Below are 20,271 nucleotides of genomic sequence, written 5' to 3' on the forward strand. Positions count from 1 at the left end.
AGGCACGCTCTTAATTTTTCAGAAATTTTCCTAAGGCAACACGTTTGTGACAACATGAACTCAAATCGGTTAAGATGACTTTTTTTTTTTGTAATTTGACAGGTTGCTTCAAAGAACATTAATATCTCATTTTATTGTTTTATCCGCAAGAATGCTGAATCATATTATATAACCGTAAATAGCTGTGGCTATATCAGAAGATTTGCAAGATACTTTGATTGTACTTTTTTTCAGTGACGCGCAGATGTAGACGGTGAAAAGGAGATGTTTATCGCAAAAAAAAACATACTCCATACTCGTATGATCAGCTTTAGTAATGACAACATTTTCGTCACACAAGAATTATTGTTTACGAGGGACATATTTTGACTTGATAGTTTCTTGCAACTTTCCACCAGGATACGATGATATGACATAGTACAACTTTATTCCTTGTTAGCTTCTGAAATGTCCTGCGTATTCCGAGACAAAAATAAATTCCAGAGCTTAAGGCCAGGTATAAAAATACGAATAGATCTGAAATTCCGAAACTCAAGGCACAAGATCGAGAATGTGTGATGGGAGAACTTCAGAGTGAGAAATACTACCGTAGTTAAAACAGATAAACTGCTTTACGATGAAATGTGAAAAATTAACTTACCATTTAGATTATTAAGTTCAGAAGTTGTGTTCTTTTAGCGATATCCTTTATTACGTAAGCCGAAGGGGTTTTGCACATTTTCCTGTGGCATCACTGAGGTTATTTCTGTGTCTGTACATGGTTCGCCGTGTGATTCTGATTTGAAATGAATAAGCTCATCCCTCGGTTTATCCACTGTATGAGTGTCTGTTTTACAATTTTTTGTAAATAACTTTGTGCCCACAACTATAATCAAAATATTTTATTTTTGAAGGAAAACCTCATTACGTTCGTTGCAATGTTTACATAGCTGAATCTTAATCAAAATAAGGCAAATTTCATGCTTCAATTCAGACTCTTTTTACTTCACGTGATTTAGAAATGTGTTTCTACAGTAGATGTCAAATACGTCACATTACTGTACGCGCTCACGAGACCTAGAAAATTTCGTCCCTTCAGAAAGCTTCTGTTGAAGAAACCAAATCGCTCTCATAGGTTAGTTCAATTAGTTACACGTGTTCCATAAATACTGTCGGCAATACGTCGTAATAATGTGAAACGAATCACATTGTAGGTTATTTTAACGTACTTTATCTTCGGGAATCTGCACCTATTGCTGCTTTATAGATAATAATGCAAAGTAGGGAACCTATTGGATCTAAATAGGACAGACAAGTAAGTAATGACCAGAAACAGTTTTTTGAGTCGAAACAGCAGTGAGCGAGAAAAAGCAACAAACGACAACACCGTTTATCTTTACGGCTAAAATGCCGCTCTATAGATTTTTTTGTAGATGTTCAGAAGTAAATTTCAGCAACGTGAACAGCTAGTGCGTGAGAGCCGATCACGGAGCTGACAAAATGCGCAAGACTCCAAACAGACTACATTAAATTAGAAAACACTTATCACCATCGATAGAGAGGTTTTTGATTGTGGGTTATGATAGTTACAAAGAGTAGTGTGTGATGAACTTGTTTGAATCCAATTTTTTTCGAGTCACCAGCCTTCTGACTGGCTTGAATTCCTCTCCTGTGCCAACCTTTTCATCTCAGAGTAGCATTTGCAACTGCGTCCTCAATAAATTGTATGCATTGCAATCTCTGCAAATCCTTTACAGTTTTTACCCTTTGGTACAATGGAAGTTATTTCCTGATGTGTTAACAAAAAAATGGCTCTGAGCACTATGGGACTTAACTTCTAAGGTCATCAGTCCCCTAGAACTTAGAACTACTTACACCTAACTAACCTAAGGACATCACACACATCCACGCCCGAGGCAGGATTCGAACCTGCGACCGTAGCGGTCGCGCGGTTCCAGACTGTAGCGCCTTTAACCGCTTGGCCACCCCGGCCGGCGATGTGTTAACACCTGCCCTTCTTCTTGTTAGTCTTTCCCATATGTTCCTTTCTTCGCCGATTCTGTGGATAACCTCCACATTCCTTACTTTATGAGTCCAACTAAATTTCAACATTCTTCTGTAGCACCACTCTGTAAATATTTCGATTCTCTGTTGTTCGGGTTTTCTCACAGTCCATGTTTCACAACCATATAATGCTGTGCTCCAAATGTACATTCTCAGAAATTTCTTCCTCAAATTAAGGCCTATGTTTGATATTAGTAGACTTGTCTTGGGCAGAATTGCCTTTTTGCCAATATTAGTTTGCTTTTTCCCTTACTTCGTCAGTCATGAATTATTTTGCTTCCAACGTAGCAAAATTCCGTAGCTTCTCTACTTTGGGATTATCAATTTTGATGTTAAGCTTCTCACTATTCTCATTTCTTATACTTGTCATTACCTTCGTCTTTCTTCAGTTTATTGTCAATCCGTATTCTATACTCATTAGACTATTCATTCCACTCAGCAGATCCAGTAGTTGTTCTTCGCCAGCACTGAGGTTAGCAATATCGTCAGAGAATCTTACCAATTGATATATTTTCACCTGAATTTTAATCTCAGCCTTGAAGCTTTCTTTTAGTTCTGTCAATCTTCTTTGATGTATAGATCCATTGTTAGAAAATGTAGAGGAGTAGTGTTTGTGGTCCAGTTAATACACTAGAAGTAGAGCGTTACCTCAGCTGCACAATGTTATGATAGCAACTGGACAGTAGCCATCCTGGAAGGAATAGTCTCGGAATTCATCTGCAGTACCTTAGTAAGTGGGCTGCTTCTGTGTTGGCAGCGCTGTGTAGCGCTTTGCATTGGATCTCTGACTCCGCTTTCTTTGTAAGAGACTCTGTGGCTGGTTGGACTCATTGTTGGAAGTTAATCAAAATGGTTCAAATGGCTCTGAGCACTATGGGACTCAACTGCTGTGGTCATAAGTCCCCTAGAACTTAGAACTACTTAAACCTAACTAACCTAAGGACAGCACACAACACCCAGCCATCACGAGGCAGAGAAAATCCCTGACCCCGCCGGGAATCGAACCCGGGAACCCGGGCGTGGGAAGCGAGAACGCTACCGCACGACCACGAGATGCGGGCGGAAGTTAATCGCCAGTAGTGTTGGGCAGTTGGAAGTTAGTCGCCAGCAGTGATGGAAGTACTGTTGGGCAGTCGGAGGTGAACGGCCAGCAGTGATGGATGTTAAATGTGAGAAGTTAGCATTGATGGAGGATAGAGGTCTGAAGTGTTAGCGTAGGCTAACGATCTGGAAACTGAAAATTATTCATGATCATATATCTGTCACATTATTAAGGTAAAAAATACATTATTTGGTTTGCAACAAACTCTTTCCTTTGCTAAGCATATGCCTATTAGTAGTTAGTGGCTTTAGTAGTTAGAATCTTTTATTTAGCTGGCAGTATTGACGCTCGCTGTATTGCAGTAGTTCGCGTAATGAAGATTTTTGTGAGGTAAGTACTTAATGAAATGTATAGGTTATTGTTAAGATTTCCTTTTGGTTAGGGCCATTCTTTTGAATTAATTATTCGAAGTCAGGTTGTAATTTTTTTGAGCAGTCAGATTGCGTTGCGCTAGGATATTGTGGGTCTCAGTCATTCAGCAATTTAAGTACAGACTCACTCATTTAAATAAAGAAGTTTCACCTTTAGTTAGAGTAGATTTTCTTGAGTGAAACAGAAGAGCCAGGGTGGTGAGAAACAGTCTGAAAAGCTTTTTAAGGGTGTTTCAGGGTAGACCGTGCTGAGAAATAATTGTTACGAAAAAATTCGATACGTTGTCTAACATTCTGCGTGGTGTCTGTTGTTCTACGTCGTGTCACCCTACCACTTTCGCGCAACGACGCTCTGAACGTGTTTTTTAGGGAATTGACCATTTTGAACCTGGGACCTGTTGCTGGTAAAGAGACGCCAGACCACACATGACATGTAGAATTCAGAAGAGTTCAGTGAGACTAGCGATGATATAACCAAATTCTTAATGATTTCAGCGTGAGCTCCACTCCACTCCCTGTAAAAGAATCTTAATACTAAGTAAATTTATGGAAGTGGTTCAAGGCTTTCCTATTTTTCGTTAGGTGGTAAAATAACGTCGAAAAAGCAGTTAAGTTTACCATTGGAAATTTTATTCTACTCACAAAACATCGTTTATAAATTGCACTATTGATAAAAGGAAATGTTTTAATACAGGATGGTAAAAACCCACTGCGTTCAACAAAAATGTGAACGAACATTCCCTGAGTGGGTTTCCAAGTTCTACAATGGATCTAAGGATGACATATGCCATATCACATCTATAATCTAGGTTTAAATTAAGTTTCAGAAGAGAGAAAACTATCAAAATGGTCTACAGTGACCCTCAATTATCTTTAATTACTTATCTAACTTGTCGAAAATTACAGTGGCTGATGCGACTTCTCAATAACTATATAACAGAAAAATCATCGCGTTTCAGATTTTTACTTCAAGTGGCAAATGTGAACAAAATGAGCTTTAATTGACGATCGACACTAGTATTACGCAAAAAGGGGGTGTAACAGATGAGACTTCTGCAGTTCTGAGTGAAGCCTTATGCGCTGTTATGCGGCATCGCGTGCGTTCATTACCTTGTCGGTGTTCGTCAGGCGGCGGCGGGCAGCACAGCTCCGCTCACCTCGCCGTCTCGGAAGCAACTCTCTCCTAACTTCTTCTTACTACAATTTACCGAAGTTGGTTTAAAAAACTATCTGGCTGTGTTTTCATCTGACCAATCAGGGTCTCAATGTTAACCTTAAGCTCGCCTACAAAAATTCTGTCTATCCAATGAGAAACATTATACTTTTCGTGGTGGGGCAATGTTTTTAAAGTTTGCAACGTAACAGAGACGCGAAAAAGTCTCACGCTAAAACTTGCAGCTGGTGTGGTTCAAATGGTTCAAATGGCTCTGAGTACTATGGGACTCAACTGCTGTGGTTATCAGTCCCCTATAACTTAGAACTACTTAAACCTAACTAACCTAAGGACATCACACACATCCATGCCCGAGGCAGGATTCGAACCTGCGACCGTAGCAGTCGCACGGTTCCGGATTGCGCGCCTAGAACCGCGAGACCACCGCGGCCGGCTAGCTGGTGTGGTCCTTTTAATGTTATCGTAAGATCTATACTGTTCTTCTGGAGGGCTATATCTTTTAACATGGGCTGGGGGAAGGTCCTGACATAACAGAGACGCGAAAAAGTCTCACGCTAAAACATGCGGCTGAGGTGGCCCTTTTTGTGTTATCGTAAGATCTATACTGTTCTTCTGGAGGGCTCTAGCTTTTAACATGAGCTGGGGGGTGGTCCTGACGTAACTGAGACGCGAAAAAGTCTCACGCTAAGGCTCTAGCTTTTAACATGGGCTGGGGGGTGGTCCTAACGTAACAGAGACGCAAAAAAGTCTCACGCTAAGGGTCTAGCTTTTAACATGGGCTGGGGGGGGGGTGGTCCTAACGGTTAGCTGGCGACGTGGGTGTCCGTCCCTTATCGTAGGGCCTTCTAACTTAACATGGTTCTGCTCTCGGCTTCTGTTCTCGTTTCTCCCCTCGGAACTGCGTCTGTCTCACGGTGGGAAGGTATGACATGCATTTAGGCATTCTTGTGTTAGTCTGTGGTATTCCATTTGCTCACTCGTTACTCGTATTACTTTGGTTAATTTAATGTCACGATTTATTCGGAGCTATGTGACATACTACTGGATTTGGTTATCATGTCAGGGTTTTCATGGAAGGTGTTGGATTTGCCTGACACCTTACAGTTGCGGCTTTTCCGAATTAATTAGGTTTGAAATTAGCCAGGGAGGACGTTGCGCGAGCAAATTGAAGCGGCCCACCAGAGACAGTGTCACCAAGCGTGATCATCGTCTGGTTTCCTTAAACACAACATGAGAGCGATACAAAAACTGGAAACGGGACGGTAGTAAGGTTAGAGCCCGGGCCCGAGGCTGAGAAGTCTCGTGCGCTAACATCTGAAGCTAATTGTACACCGCGGGTCGCGTGAGTTTATACCCGCCAATTTACTATATCTTTCTAGAACTGTGTAAGATTACGCTATACTTAATAAAACACTATCAATAGCCTCGACGGAAGTGAGACCAATATGTGCTCAGCTAGCTGTTACCATTGCCGTTTCCAAGTCTGTGTTAATGCAGTTCACAATCCTGTTTAAACATAGCTTATAATGACAGATAAAAATCTTAACAAGGTGCACATTATTGTGATTAACCAACAGCGATACTTTCATGCTCACGTCGTGTTCTGGTCCCAACGTTTACTTACTGTATTCTCCTCACTATAATTCCCTCTTCTGCCTAAACCTTAGGGAAGAGATGTATCCCTATCTGAGTCTTGTAGTAGTTATGTAGGGGCTGGTGATCTCGAACTCTTTCCTTAGCACTTCCCAGCATACTTGATCCTTTCCTAAGTTTTCTTCCATTTCGGATATCATAGCTGCATTCTATTTCTTGTTGTTTATTGTCTCTAAATGGCTCTGAGCACTATGGGACTTAAGATATGAGGTCATCAGTCCTCTAGAACTTAGAACTACTTAAACCTAACTGCCCGAGGCAGGATTCGAACCTGCGACCATAGTGGTCGTGCGGTTCCAGACTGTAGCGCCTAGAACCGCTCGGCCATACCGGCCGGCTTATTGTGTATACAAGTATCAGTTTTGACGTTTGATGACACCCGTTTTCTGAGTAACAAACACTTAGCAAAACAACTTCCTTCTTTCCAGCCATCGTGCAGACCCCATCTCGCTCCCCATCATTCCTCCTTTCTAATCGCTTTAAGTTTCTTTCTGGCTCTATGTCTGTCTCCTAAGACACTGTAATGCTAGGAGAGAGCTCTTTTTCACAGTAAAATCCCTCTCCTTCCCCCTCTCCCAAGCTGTGAAATCAAGTAATGCACAATTAATAACAAACAGCTCCACTTAGTTTCTTTCGAGATATCTGTCTTGTCACTCGTAGAGAATTACTGTAAAACATAGCTGAAATTAGCATACATCTCCTCGCACCGATGTCAACGGCCTTGCCGCAGTGATGACACCGGTTCCCGTCAGATCACCGAAGTTAAGCGCTGTCGGGCTGGGCTAGCACTTTGATGGGTGACCATCCGGTCTGCCGAGTGCTGTTGGCAAGCGGGGTGCACTCAGCCGTTGTGAGGCAAACTGAGGAGCTACTTGATAAAGAAGTAGCGGCTCCGGTCTCGGAAACTGACATACGGCCAGGAGAGCGGTGTGCTGACCACATGCCCTCCATATTCGCATCCAGTGACGCCTGTGGGCTGAGGATGACACGGCGGCCGTTCGGTACCGTTGGGCCTTCATGGCCTGTTCTGGAGGAGTTTCGTTTCTACGCACCGATGTATGACTTTCGTTACTTAACAGATTAGAGAACAGATGTTTTTTAACAAAAGGCAAAACATACTATGTTGCTGAAGTACCGCTTTATATCAGCTAAGAGCCAAAGAGAGCAAACTAAACATTTCTGGAAGGCGACTATTAACAGACGTCAAGTAATGTACAAAATGCATTTCTAATCCCTACTGCTCTATTTACACTTGTTATTAGTACGCTTGCCTTTAAAACTCCCCTGTGGTATACTGGAATTCATGACATGCTGTGCACACGAGACGTTGCCATTATTTAAGTAATGACAGGTGTGATTTTGTCGCTTACACTGTTTTAACCGTAATTCATGAAGACGGTCTGTGACTGAAACGGGTCTATCTTTTGGTTTTTAAATAAAAAATCAGCTGATGGTCAAACATGCATTTATACAAATTAAATTAATCCTTAGGCGACTTTAAAAGTTTCGTGTTTGCAAGTGAATTTTGTTCTTTTCGATTTTCGTGTTTTACATCTGATGTGTTGTAGTATAAGCAAAATATGAGCCTTTCCTGTGACATTTCACATAATGCCAAAACACTAAATCCCCAACAAGAACAGACATTAATATTATATACTCAACGGATCATACTGAAGTTACCTACTTTCTGCTACTACATTTGATTCGATGGCTACCTTTAGTATAAACTGAATATGAAGCACACCCTCCTAAGAGTCGTCAGGCGCATTTTCTCCAGTGTTACTTACAGTGTACTTACAGTTTCGTTTTCGCAGTGTGTAGCTGGAGTCAGCCCAAACAAATATTGCTAATCACGTCTTCCATGCGACGCCCAGTGTCGACGGAAAGCGTCAGTTTGCTCCCCGTTACAAACAAAATGACTTTTAAAGCTGAATTCTATGTGACCATTCGATAGAGCGATCCAAAATTAGTCTAGTGCGATACTTATTTTATCGATATATTTATAAACAGGAACAACAAAACACAAAGAATAACCGGCAACCTTCGGCGACAGCACTTCCCTGGCCCACGCTGACTGCTACTGCCGTGCAACAGCACTACTTAGCCGGCCGGTGTGGTCGAGCGGTTCTAGGCGCTTCAGTCTGGAACCGCGCGACCGCTACGGGCGCAGGTTCAAATCCTGCCTCGGGCATGGATGTGTGTGATGTCCTTAGGTTAGTTAGGTTTAAGTAGTTCTAAGTTGAAGGGGACTGATGACCTCAGATGTTAAGTCCCATAGTGCTCATAGCCATTTTTGAACAAATGTCGCACTAGAGTATTTGGGACCACTCTAGCGAATAGGCACGCAAAATTTGGCTTTAGAAATAAACGACAAACAAACCAAAGCTTTCTGTCGACACTGAACGTTGCATGAAAGACGTGATGAGGGATATTTGGGCTGACTCCAGCTGCACACTGCAAAAAATGAGATTGCAAATAATTGTCGAAGCATCAGAGTAAATTAGCGTGACGATTCTTGTACATGCGCTAGGTGAAAGAATTACACTGAATCCTGTAGGTCATAATTTCACTTCTCCCCACATACAGATTAGTGTTAAAAATGGTGTATTCAGTCTATTGTGTGTACATAAGTTGAAGTTACAATATTGTATGTATTGTATTGTATGTGGACCGGGGACCTAGAAACGACGGAGAGGCTCCGTCCCCGCCGCAGCCGCAGAGGTCCACAACCCCACGACCACTACCGCAGTCCACTTCACCCCTCCGCCGCCCCACACCGAACCACTCTTTCAGGGTTACTGTGCGGTTCGGCCCCCAGTGGACCCAACAAGGGAACGCTTCACACCAGATGAGTGTAATCCGTATGTTTGCGTGGTAGAGTAATGGTGGTGTACGCGTTCGTGGAGAACTTGGTTGCGCAGCAATCGCCGACATAGTGTAACTGAGGCGGAATAAGGGGAACCAGCCCGCATTCGCCGAAGCAGATGGAAAACCGCCTAAAAACCATCCACAGACTGGCCGGTTCACCGGATCTCGACACAAATCAGCCCGGCGGATTCGTGCCGGGGACCAGGCGCTCCTTGCCGCCCGGAAAGCCGTGCGTTAGACCGCACGGCCAACCGGGCGGGAAGTTACAATATTACTTGTAGTGACTTCAAAATCTTGCATGACACTCGTCAACATGTCGTGAGAATACTGGCAGCTTGTAATGAAATGTACTCTGCAATTTAAGTTTATATTCAAATTGTTACTTGAAAGTAAATAGAATGAAAACTATTTCTATAGACAGTACGTTATAATTATTTCCAATGTTTTCGTAGTGTCACAGACTTATCCATAAATTATAGAAAGGAACTATGACTGAGCATCTGCCACAGTATATAGAAGTAATTTTGCCTGATGTCGTATCGAGGATATTAAAATACTTGGAATAATCATTCAGTACAGGCTTACACGGCTTTTTACGTCCCTCCTGATTTTTGTTCTGTGAGCATTAGGCCGTCGTCTGTGGCATGTTTCTTTGCCTAACGTTTTATCTCCTAACTCTGGAACATAAAAAAAGGCTATGATGATGCAGTTAGTATTTTGAAACTGAACAAGCTCAGCTAGCCGAACTATTTGCAACGGTCTGTTCGTGACGTTCTCAGACCGCAGCTAAGTTTGTGGAGTCGCGTCGATGCATTTTATGGTGCTTCTGACAGTGCGGAAGAGTTGACGCTATTGGCTATGTTGAGCACTAAGGCCTAAATTTTGGCTTAAAGAGCACAAGAGCAATTATTGTCTGGATAACAATATAAATCGACAGAAGCATATCATGCGCTGGGACCTGGAAACCCCAAAATCTGTTTCCCCGATGCTATATAATTTCTTCAAGTCTAGTTCTTACATAAATTAGGCTGAACGGAGAGATCATGGAAATTCAACAGCGCAAAAACAGCTTTAACAGAAAAGACAAAGGATTAAAATTAGGCAAGTTGTGGGCCTTAATGCTCAAGGAAACTTAGTGCCAACTCTTCCGTGGTACGAGCTCCTTAACAATCCTTAGCAGCAGTCTGATGACGTCACGACCCGCCTGTTGCGCTACTGGTTACGAAATAGTTCGCTTTGTTAGCTTATTTAAGACTGAAAATACTAACTGCGTCTTTGTAGTATATGACGATATCTCCAGCAGTGGAAGACGAAATGTTAAACATAGATATGTGCTGTAGTTAGACCACATAACGAGCGGTTGTAGGCGCTTCAGTCCGGAACCGCGCGACCGCTACGGTCGCAGGTTCGAATCCTGCCTCGGGCATGGATGTGTGTGATGTTCTTAGGTTAGTTAGGTTTAAGTAGTTCTAAGTTCTAGGGGACTAATGACCTCAGAAGTTAAGTCACATTGTGCTCCGAGCCATTTTAGACCACATAATGAAAGTCATCAAGGTCTTAAAACAATATAGATACCAGTTGTGAGATAGTAATTAGTGTTTGTTTCATTCTGTTTGATATATTATGCACTCTAAAGTTGTTTTAAGAAGATATAATTTTATGAAAAACAAGACGTAATCTTTTCTGCATTGTTTCCATTGCGAGCTATATACCACTGAGCCCATACTCAGTTAAATTTCAAGGAAGTACTGCGTCTTGCGTTTCACCTATTCGATGAAAATAGAACAAACTGCGCAACTCATTGCGGAATTACGTGGGTAGATCTTCTTCCTTGTTTATTCTTGTGATTTACCATTCCTCGTTATTAACTCATACATTACTAGTGCTTAGTTGATATCAGAAAAAACACGTCAGAGCTGTAGCGTATGGTGAAGGTAGTGATTGAACAGCTAATTTTCCACCAGATAAGGCACTGTATCCCACATGGGCGGTATCAGTTTACTTGGCATCGTTTCACGTTATCTTAATGAAACACATTGGTTAGGTACAACTCGTAACAGGATAACATCAAAGCAAAATCCGACGCTTAGCCCTCATATGTCAAGAAGAACGATTACGTCGTGGATAAATATTGGTTTATTGGTCGACGTCATCCGAGGTCTACTAGGAACGTAGCTTATATAGGAATCGATGCAGTTGCTAAGGATAGCAGCGAATTGCGTCATGTACAGAAACTACGACATTTATAAGCATTTGACGGTTTACAGTGTAAGGTGGTTATAAAAATCCTAATAGTGCACGTGTATATTAACACATACGACGAAAAGCCTTGTATATATTTATTTTACTCAGTTTCAGGTAGAGCCCATTTCAACAGATACAATTATTGCACGTTATGATAAAACAGGACATTAGTCTGATTTCATTACAAAAATAAAACATATTTAAACGAGATAAGATGTCAACACAGTAAAAATCTGACTGCAACATTACAAAAAAGCAACGATATTTTCTCATTAAATCCAGTTGCGTACTTACGTAATAAAAAGTTTAAGTTATCTTCTTATTTTAAAGTACCGCCGGCCGATTTGGCCGAGCGGTTCTAGGCGCAACAGTCAGGAACCGCGCTACCCTACGGTCGCAGGTTCGAATCATGCCTCGGGCATTGATGTGTGTGATGTCTTTAGGTTAGTTAGGTTTAAGTAGTTCTAAATCTAGGGGACCAATGACCTCAGAAGTTAAGTCCCATAGTGCTCAGAGCCATTTTAACCATTTTTAAAGTATCCTTTTACAGAGACGAATGAAATGGCAAATACATTTGGCAACGGATATATTCATGGAACTCATAGCTGCTCTAAGAGAAAAATAGTCCTTAATTTTTAAAATATTATACAGTGTAATTGTCCGTTTAACTCATCCTATGAATGTATCCACAAGTCCTCGTCAACGAGGCAGGAATCACATCTTCGAGAGAGAATTAATTTTAACAAATGTCTCGTTTTATTGGTATTTATATGACCTGCTCTTAGTCTGTTAAAAGTAACTGTCTATTTTCTCGTGAGCGCCAATCTGAGAAACCAAAGGTGGCGTGGAATCGCCCAATATCGTATCACTTTGATGTTACGGTCTATGTCCACCAATTTTATCAAAAATGGCTCTGAGCACTATGCGACTTAACTTCTAAGGTCATCAGTCGCCTAGAACTTAGAACTAATTAAATCTAACTAACCTAAGGACATCACACACATCCATGCCCGAGGCAGGATTCGAACCTGCGACCGTAGCGGTCGCGCGGTTCCAGACTGTAGCGCCTTTAACCGCTTGGCCACCACGGCCGGCCCAATTTTATCCATCCTGTTTTTGCTTGGCTGGTTAGTGTATGAAACGTCCCCTTAGAACAATTATACAGGACTGTGCTTAAGCTGAAACACAATATTTTTAGCGCAACGCAATCTGACTTTCAAAAATCCATACAAAAGAATGGCCCTGACTAACATTCACAAATCACTTACCTCACAAAAATCTTGGTTACTCGAGCTACTGCAATAAAGCGAGCGCCACTACTGCCAGCTAAATAAAAGATTCAAACTACTGAAGGTACTAACTACTGATAGGCTTAGTTAGCAAATGAAAGATTTTAATAGAGAACAAACAATGTATTTACCTTAATAGTCATAATGTATATAGCAGTTCATGACAAATACAAATCTCCGCCATCTCTCTCCCCACATCCACCACTGCTGGCGGCTCACCTCCAACTGCGCAACGCTACGCGCTGTTCACAGCCAGCTGCCTCACACTACAATGGCGAGTATTACAACAATGCAAAGCAGCCACAGACTGCACACAGCACAGCCAGTGATTTTCATACAGAGGTGACGTTACCAATAAAAAAACCTAAACAGCCTACTTACAAGTGTATTAAGAATATCGCTGTATGGTAGGGGTTTGTCGATGAGAAGTAGATTTGCACCATTTTCGCCAATTGGTCTGCACGTTCATTGCCCCTAGTTCTATTTTTACATCTACGTCCACACCGATATTCCGAAATCCACCCTACGGCGCGTGGCGAAGCGTACTCCGTACCATTACTGTCATTTGCTATCCTGTTCCACTTGCAAACAGAACGAGGGTAAAAACGACTCTCTGCGGGATGGTCCATTGATCGTGACCGGGCCAAATAGCTCACAAAATAAGCGTCAAACGAAAAAACTACAAAGAACGAAACTTGTCTAGCTTGAAGGGGGAAACCAGATGGCGCTATGGTTCGCCCGCTTGATGGCGCTGCCATAGGTCAAACGGATATCAATTGCGTTTTTTAAAATAGGAACCCCCATTTTTTATTACATATTCATGTAGTACGTAAAGAAATATGAATGTTTTAGTTGGACCACTTTTTTCGCTTTGTGATAGATGGCGCTGTAATAGTCACAAACGTATAAGTACGTGGTATCACGTAACATTCCGACAGTGCGGACGGTATTTGCTTCGTGATATATTACCCGTGTTAAAATGGACCGTTACCATTTGCGGAAAAGGTCGATATCGTATTGATGTATAGCTATTGTGATCAAAATGCCCAACGGGCGTGTGCTATGTATGCTGGATGACATCATCCTGTTGCCCGGACTGTTCGCCGGATAGTTACGTTATTTAAGGAAACAGGAAGTGTTCAGCCACATGTGAAACGTCAACCACGACCTGCAACAAATGATGATGCCCAAGTAGGTGTTTTAGCTGCTGTCGCGGCTAATCCGCACATCAGTAGCACACAAATTGCGCGAGGATCGGAAATCTCAAAAACGTCGGTGTTGAGAATGCGACATCAACATAGATTGCACCCGTACCATATTTCTATGCACCAGGAACTGCATGGCGACGACTTTGAACGTCGTGTACAGTTCTGCCACTGGGGACAAGAGAAATTACGGGACGATGACAGATTTTTGGCATGCGTTCTATTTAGCGACGAAGCTTCATTCACCAACAACGGTAACTTAAACCGGCGTAACATGCACTATTGGGCAACGGAAAACCCACGATGGCTGCGACAAGTTGAACATCAGCGACCTTGGCGGGTTAATGTATGGTGCGGCATTATGGGAGGAAGGATAATTGGCTCCCATTTTATCGATGGCAATCTAAATGGTGCAATGTATGCTGATTTCCTACGTAATGCTCTACCAATGTTACTACATGATGTTTCACTGCATGACAGAATGGCGAAGTACTTCAACATGATGGATGTCCGGCACATAGCTTGCGTGCGTTTGAAGCGGTATTGAATAGCACATTTAATGACAGGTGGATAGGTCGTCGAAGACGTTCACCGGATCTGACGTCCCCGGATTTCTTTCTGTGGGAAAAGCTGAAGGATATTTGCTAATCCACCGACAACGCCTGACAACATGCGTCAGCGCATTGTCAATGCATGTGCGAACATTACGGAAGGCGAACTACTCGCTGTTGAGAGGAATGTCGTTACACGTATTGCCAAATGCATTGAGGTTGACGGACATCATTTTGAGCATTTATTGCATTAGTGTGGTATTTACAGGTAATCATGTGTTCTCAGAAATGATAAGATCACAAAGGTACATGTATCACATTGGAACAACCGAAATAAAATGTTCAAACGTACCTACGTTCTGTATTTTAATTTAAAATACCTACCTCTTACCAACTGTTCGTCTAAAATTGTGAGCTATGTGTTTGTGACTATGCTTATTTCGTGAGATATTTGGCCCGGTCACATTACTGATTGGTTTATTTACTCATCTGCATTAATTTACATTTTTCTACATTTAGAGCTACCTGCCATTCACCACGTCAACTAGAAATTGTGTCTAAATCGCCTTGTATCCTCCTACAGTGACTAAACGACGATACCTTTACTGTATACCACAGTATCATCAGCAAACAACCTCAGATTGCAGCCCACCCTGTCCGCCAAATCATTTATTAAGAATAACAGCGGTCCTATCACCTTTCCCTGAGGCACTCCTGACGAGATACCTCAAACTGCCCCCTAGCCTAAAAACCATGTGCACTCCACAAGTACTCTGCTACCCTAGTAGCTTTGTGTAGTGCACCCCTGACTTATCAAGGGGAGTCCTACAAATCCCCCGTCGATAATGCACTTCTAGAAATCTGCAGCCTAGACCGTCACAGAGTCGACGAATCCTTTGGGTGAAACCATCCACTCGGCTCCAAACCGGAGGCCGTCTATCAACTCTGGGAACAATGCTGCAGCTCGCGAACTCTACTTGCATCCAGCACGTGAGGCCAGCAGTCTTCACAACTTCCGCCAGGCGGCTGCACGAACTGAGAGTGGCCTCTGGAGCCTTGCGACAGGCATCGTTGGTGCCGACGTGAGCCACAACTGGCAGACAACTGCATCTTGTACGCTTGATAGCCGCAGCAAGGCCGACTCTACATCTTGTCTGAGGCCACCCGGCAGACAACCGAGTGCAAATCGGCTTTCTATCCAGCCCTGAACGCTGCGTCCCTAAGGGGCTCCATAGCGCGCCTAATGTTGGAGCTCCCGGTAACTAGTAAACCCTCGCCCCTGTGCATGCTCGGACCCTGCTGAAGGAGCGGCCACTTGTTGATTCACATGTGAATGGACGACGTATCCATTGTAGATGAAGCCGCTGACGCAGTTACTTTTCTCGATACTCACTTCGCAATATTTCGTGTGCCAGAGGACTAACAATTTTTCCTTAGACTTCTCTCGTAAGCCTTGTACGCTGTGATAGGAGTGGAATTAGATAAATAGTGGAAACAGCACACTCGACGACTAGGCATATTTTTGCTCACCAAGTCAAAATACTGTTTTGTAATGAAAATGTTTATTCCGGATTATTCCTTCTTATCCTTAGAGGAACTTTAACTTAGTACTTGTTGCATTTGTAGTGAAAAAGAATAGATTCTTGCTAAAGTTACGCTGTTCGATGTACTCAGGGGTAAATGGCTTCAAGTGTCTGTGTATAAATATTTTAATACGATGTGCTCATAATTACGATATATCGTTTAAATGATTTTTGCAGTATTAGTTAAGTTAAAGGATTGCTGTTCCTTTTAATTCTTCGAGAATGAAACTAGTGATGATAAGATCCATTAATACGTTTTTTTTCTTACTTTTCTTATTTGCAGTTAATGAAAAAGTCATCTAGGGAAGTCAATATTAGTTGTGGGTACATGGAATCCGCTTGTCTGAACGCTCCTTGAAGTCTGAATTTCCCACTATCTTTATAAATTCTACTGGAAGCAATGGTGCCTTGTTTCTCAAGGGCTCTTCGTAGAAATTATGTTGAAACAGAGACAAAAACTTCCTGGAAATCTATGAGTACCACGCAAATTGATATCACGCCGCTCTATAATTTCGTTTACGACTTGGTGATGGACCATCTTGCTGTATCCATTTTTAAAGATAGCCTTTAGTCTCGCTTGACTGAAATTTAATGTTTTCTTCTTCGATGTAGCTGGTGACGATTCTGTTGAATATGTGCTGCATGGGGAGATGGCTGATACGCCTATAGTACCTAAAGTCTCGTCTGTCTCATTTCATGTGGAGTTGAATAATTACGGGATTGTTCCAGCTTGGGAAAGTTTATTCCTCCTCAGGCATTCTGTAAATAACTTTGAAAGTTAGTTTTTCTCCAATTTTAATCACCTGTGTTTTAGATACGGGTACCTTGATCTTTTTGGTTTTACACATCTCATTTGACATTACTTGTCAAAACGTCAGTACTCATCACATAGTATTACACTATAATACACTTGCTGAACACTGACAACCTCGCCGTTGAGTTGCCGTAAGCTCCAGTCATTGAAGTGATTCTCATCAGAACAGCCTCATCGGCTGAGACATTGTTTATCTTTTTAAGGCCGTTCAGGTTTCTCTAAACTACAGTTTTTAAACTGTCTGCATTGACACAGACTAGGCATACCGCCTTGGAGAAACAGTGATTGTGTTGAAAATTTTTGCTTTTGTATTTCAGCCTCAGGTCTCTTAAATAATATTATTAGCAAGTCATCGCCAGGCGATACTGTAAGCTGGATAGATGACGCCCTACTGTAGTGCGAGTACCAAATATTTAGACTAACTCTATCAGTCCTAGGTATTTTCAGTCAAGAACAAACAGTACTGTAACTGAACCAATAAGGAATTCTTCTTAAATATTCATCAGTATCGAATGAAATAAATGTTGTGATCTTCTTCTTTTGTTTCACACACTTGAAAAGTAATACAGCTTTTAGAATTTCGGGTAACAAAGGTTGTCCTCTTTTATTAATTACAAACTTTTTGTTTTGCTGTATAGTCCAGTAACTTCTTGGATGGAGCGCAGCCCCACTTGATTGCTTCGTAGCATTCATGTTGTTTCCACACTCCCTACGGAAATCAACTTTAATTTGCCATGAAATCACGTCAAGGATCAGCAATGACCTGTCAAAATTCAAGGTGGCTCAAGTTATGCATGACATTACCATTACGCCTTACAAGACCATGTAAAGACGCTTCTAGTTCATGTTTTTTCTTACATTTGCGTATCTTGCATATTTTTTCCGTTTATTTAACGGTAATTTCTCATAGGAATGTGTTGTCGATGCCCGAACTTATAATGACAACGCATAAATACGGTACTAGCGATTATTTGAGTGCTAGATGTTTGTGATCCACTTCCTTAGCTTTCGTCTTTTATACGATGTTTTCTGTTTCGTCTCACTGTCACAATCTGTCGAGAATGGAATCTGTTTTTGAGAAAAATTGCAGCTGTATTATTGAAATGTGCGTCTGCGTTTCTCCTTTTACATGTAGATTGTAACAAAAATCATAGAGCCGCAAAACTGGATGCAACAAAGTGCCATGCGCGTGAGAAAGTGAGGATATGGCAGTCGGCTTAAAAACTTGGGCTCGGCCATTTGTCACAGTAGGTTATTACGGTCTTTTGCAACAGAAACGTTTATCCCCGGACAATGAAAAAGTGCTGCCGTCGTGCTGTTAGCGCCGAGGGCTGTTATTTCCGCGGTCCATCTACTCCACGTCTGGTGCTTCATATTTAATGAGCCGTCCCATCGACTGTTCTTGACGAGACATACCTCTTTGTCTTTCTTTCTTTTTCCTCTTGCTTTCATCATTTAGCACCCGCTTATTGACGAGTAATTTCGAAGAGGACTTACTCTTTTTTGTCAAGGTTTCGAGAATTCGTGCTACTTAAATTTACATTACTGTTGAAGTTTCTTCCACTGACCTCAGTAGCTTTTCTCACCAGTCGTATATTGTTGTGTAAAACAATGCACAGCCGTTTTTCTAAATGTCTTTATCAAAGAAACTGCAATACGTACACTCTGTGATCAAAAGTATCCGGACACCTGCTTGAAAATGACTTACAAGTTCGTGGCTCCCTTCATCGGTAATGCTGAAATTTAATATGGTGCTGGCACATCCTTAGCCTTGATGACAGCCTGCACTCTCGCAGGCATACGTTCAGTCATGTGCTGGAAGGTTTTTTCGGGGAATGGCAGCCCATTCTTCACAGATTGCTGCACTGAGGAGAGGTAATCGATGTCGGTCGGTGAGGCGTGGCACCAAGTCGGCGTTCTGAAACTTTCCAAAGGTGCTCCATAGGATGCAGGTCAAGACTCTGTGCAGGCCACTCCATTACAGCGATGTTATTGTCATGTAACCACTCCGCCACAGGCCGTGCATTTTGAACAGATGCTCCATCGTTTTGTAATATGCAATCGCCATCCCCGACTTGCTTTTCGACAGTGGGAAACAAGAAGGTGCGTAAAACATCAATGTAGGCTTGTGCTGAGATTGTGACATGCAAAACAACAAGGGTTGCAAGCCCCCTCCATGAAAAACATGACCACACCACAATACCACCGCCTCCGAATATTACTGTTGGCACTACACACGCTGGCAGATGACGTTCACCGGGCATTCGCCATAACCACACCCTGCCATCGGATCGCCACATTGTGTACAGTGATTCGTCACTCCACGCATCGTTTTTCCACTGTTCAATCGTCCAATGTGTATGCTCCTTACACCAAGCGAGGCGTCTTTTGGTATTTACCGGCGTGATGTGTGGCTTAAGAGCAGCCGCCCGGCAGTAGGTGGCAGCACAATGCAACTAATATGAAAAACGTGTTTTGGGGGGTGTCCGGATACTTTTGATCACATAGTGTATAATGTGGTTTACGTAACACTTATGATCTGAGGAAAATTTGTCCTCTACATGTCTTTCCTTGTGTATATATGTATATTTTATTTATTTTGACTTTTGGCCTGAAGGCCTTACAGTCATTTTTGTATATATTTAGTGCTATTGTTTTATTTCTTAGGTGATCAGTCATCCAAATAGTCTGATGCTGACCTTCATCTCTTTCTACATAAAGCTAATCTGTCAAATTTTAATTTCCACTAAACTCTACACATTTGTTTACATAATTTTAATACTTTCCCATGGTTCTAATTTGACACCCATTCAACACAAACATACAGTTTATGGGAAATTCTTCCTAATTCCACGTCAATATGTGATACCAGTTGGACTGTTCTGGTGGAGAAAGTTATCTTCGCCCGAACAGATCTTTGTACTGTCGATTTTAGGTAACATTCCGTAACTTTCAGTTTCTTCTTAACATTGAGCTTTGTGTCATACTGAATATTGTGTGCTACGTTAGCTGTGTAAAACGTTCAAAGGTTCTCTGAATCCTGTTTAACCTCCAGATAGTAAAAGTTTTCGGAGGTACGGCCGTCTTATCTTGTTTTTGTGTACGCCATCCATCAGGCTGGTGTGTTTAGTGACACCCAGGTGAAACCCACTTGCAACCGTGGCTGAAACGTTTCTGAATCCAAGTACATGACGACACAGTCAATACTCAGAAAAATTTCAACGGAAAGGATGTTATTTGTCAGTGAACCTTATCATTAGTATCTGTTTCCCTAGAAATCTCATTGCTGCTGTGAAACTTTCTTTCACCTCTTTCGTTACTCATCTGGTGCTCAAGTTAAACAAGGACGACAATAATTTTTAACACGGCTTTAA

At 42.0% G+C, this 20,271-nt stretch overlaps 1 pseudogene; it reads left to right on the top strand.

The window, feature by feature from the left end:
• Positions 1 to 7,054: 7,054 nt before the first annotated feature.
• LOC126197664 (5S ribosomal RNA) lies at positions 7,055 to 7,172 on the top strand (annotated as a pseudogene).
• The last annotated feature ends 13,099 nt before the right edge of the window (positions 7,173 to 20,271 follow it).

The sequence above is a fragment of the Schistocerca nitens genome, chromosome 7 (genome assembly GCF_023898315.1).
Source record: "Schistocerca nitens isolate TAMUIC-IGC-003100 chromosome 7, iqSchNite1.1, whole genome shotgun sequence".
In the NCBI taxonomy this organism is placed as follows: domain Eukaryota; kingdom Metazoa; phylum Arthropoda; class Insecta; order Orthoptera; family Acrididae; genus Schistocerca; species Schistocerca nitens.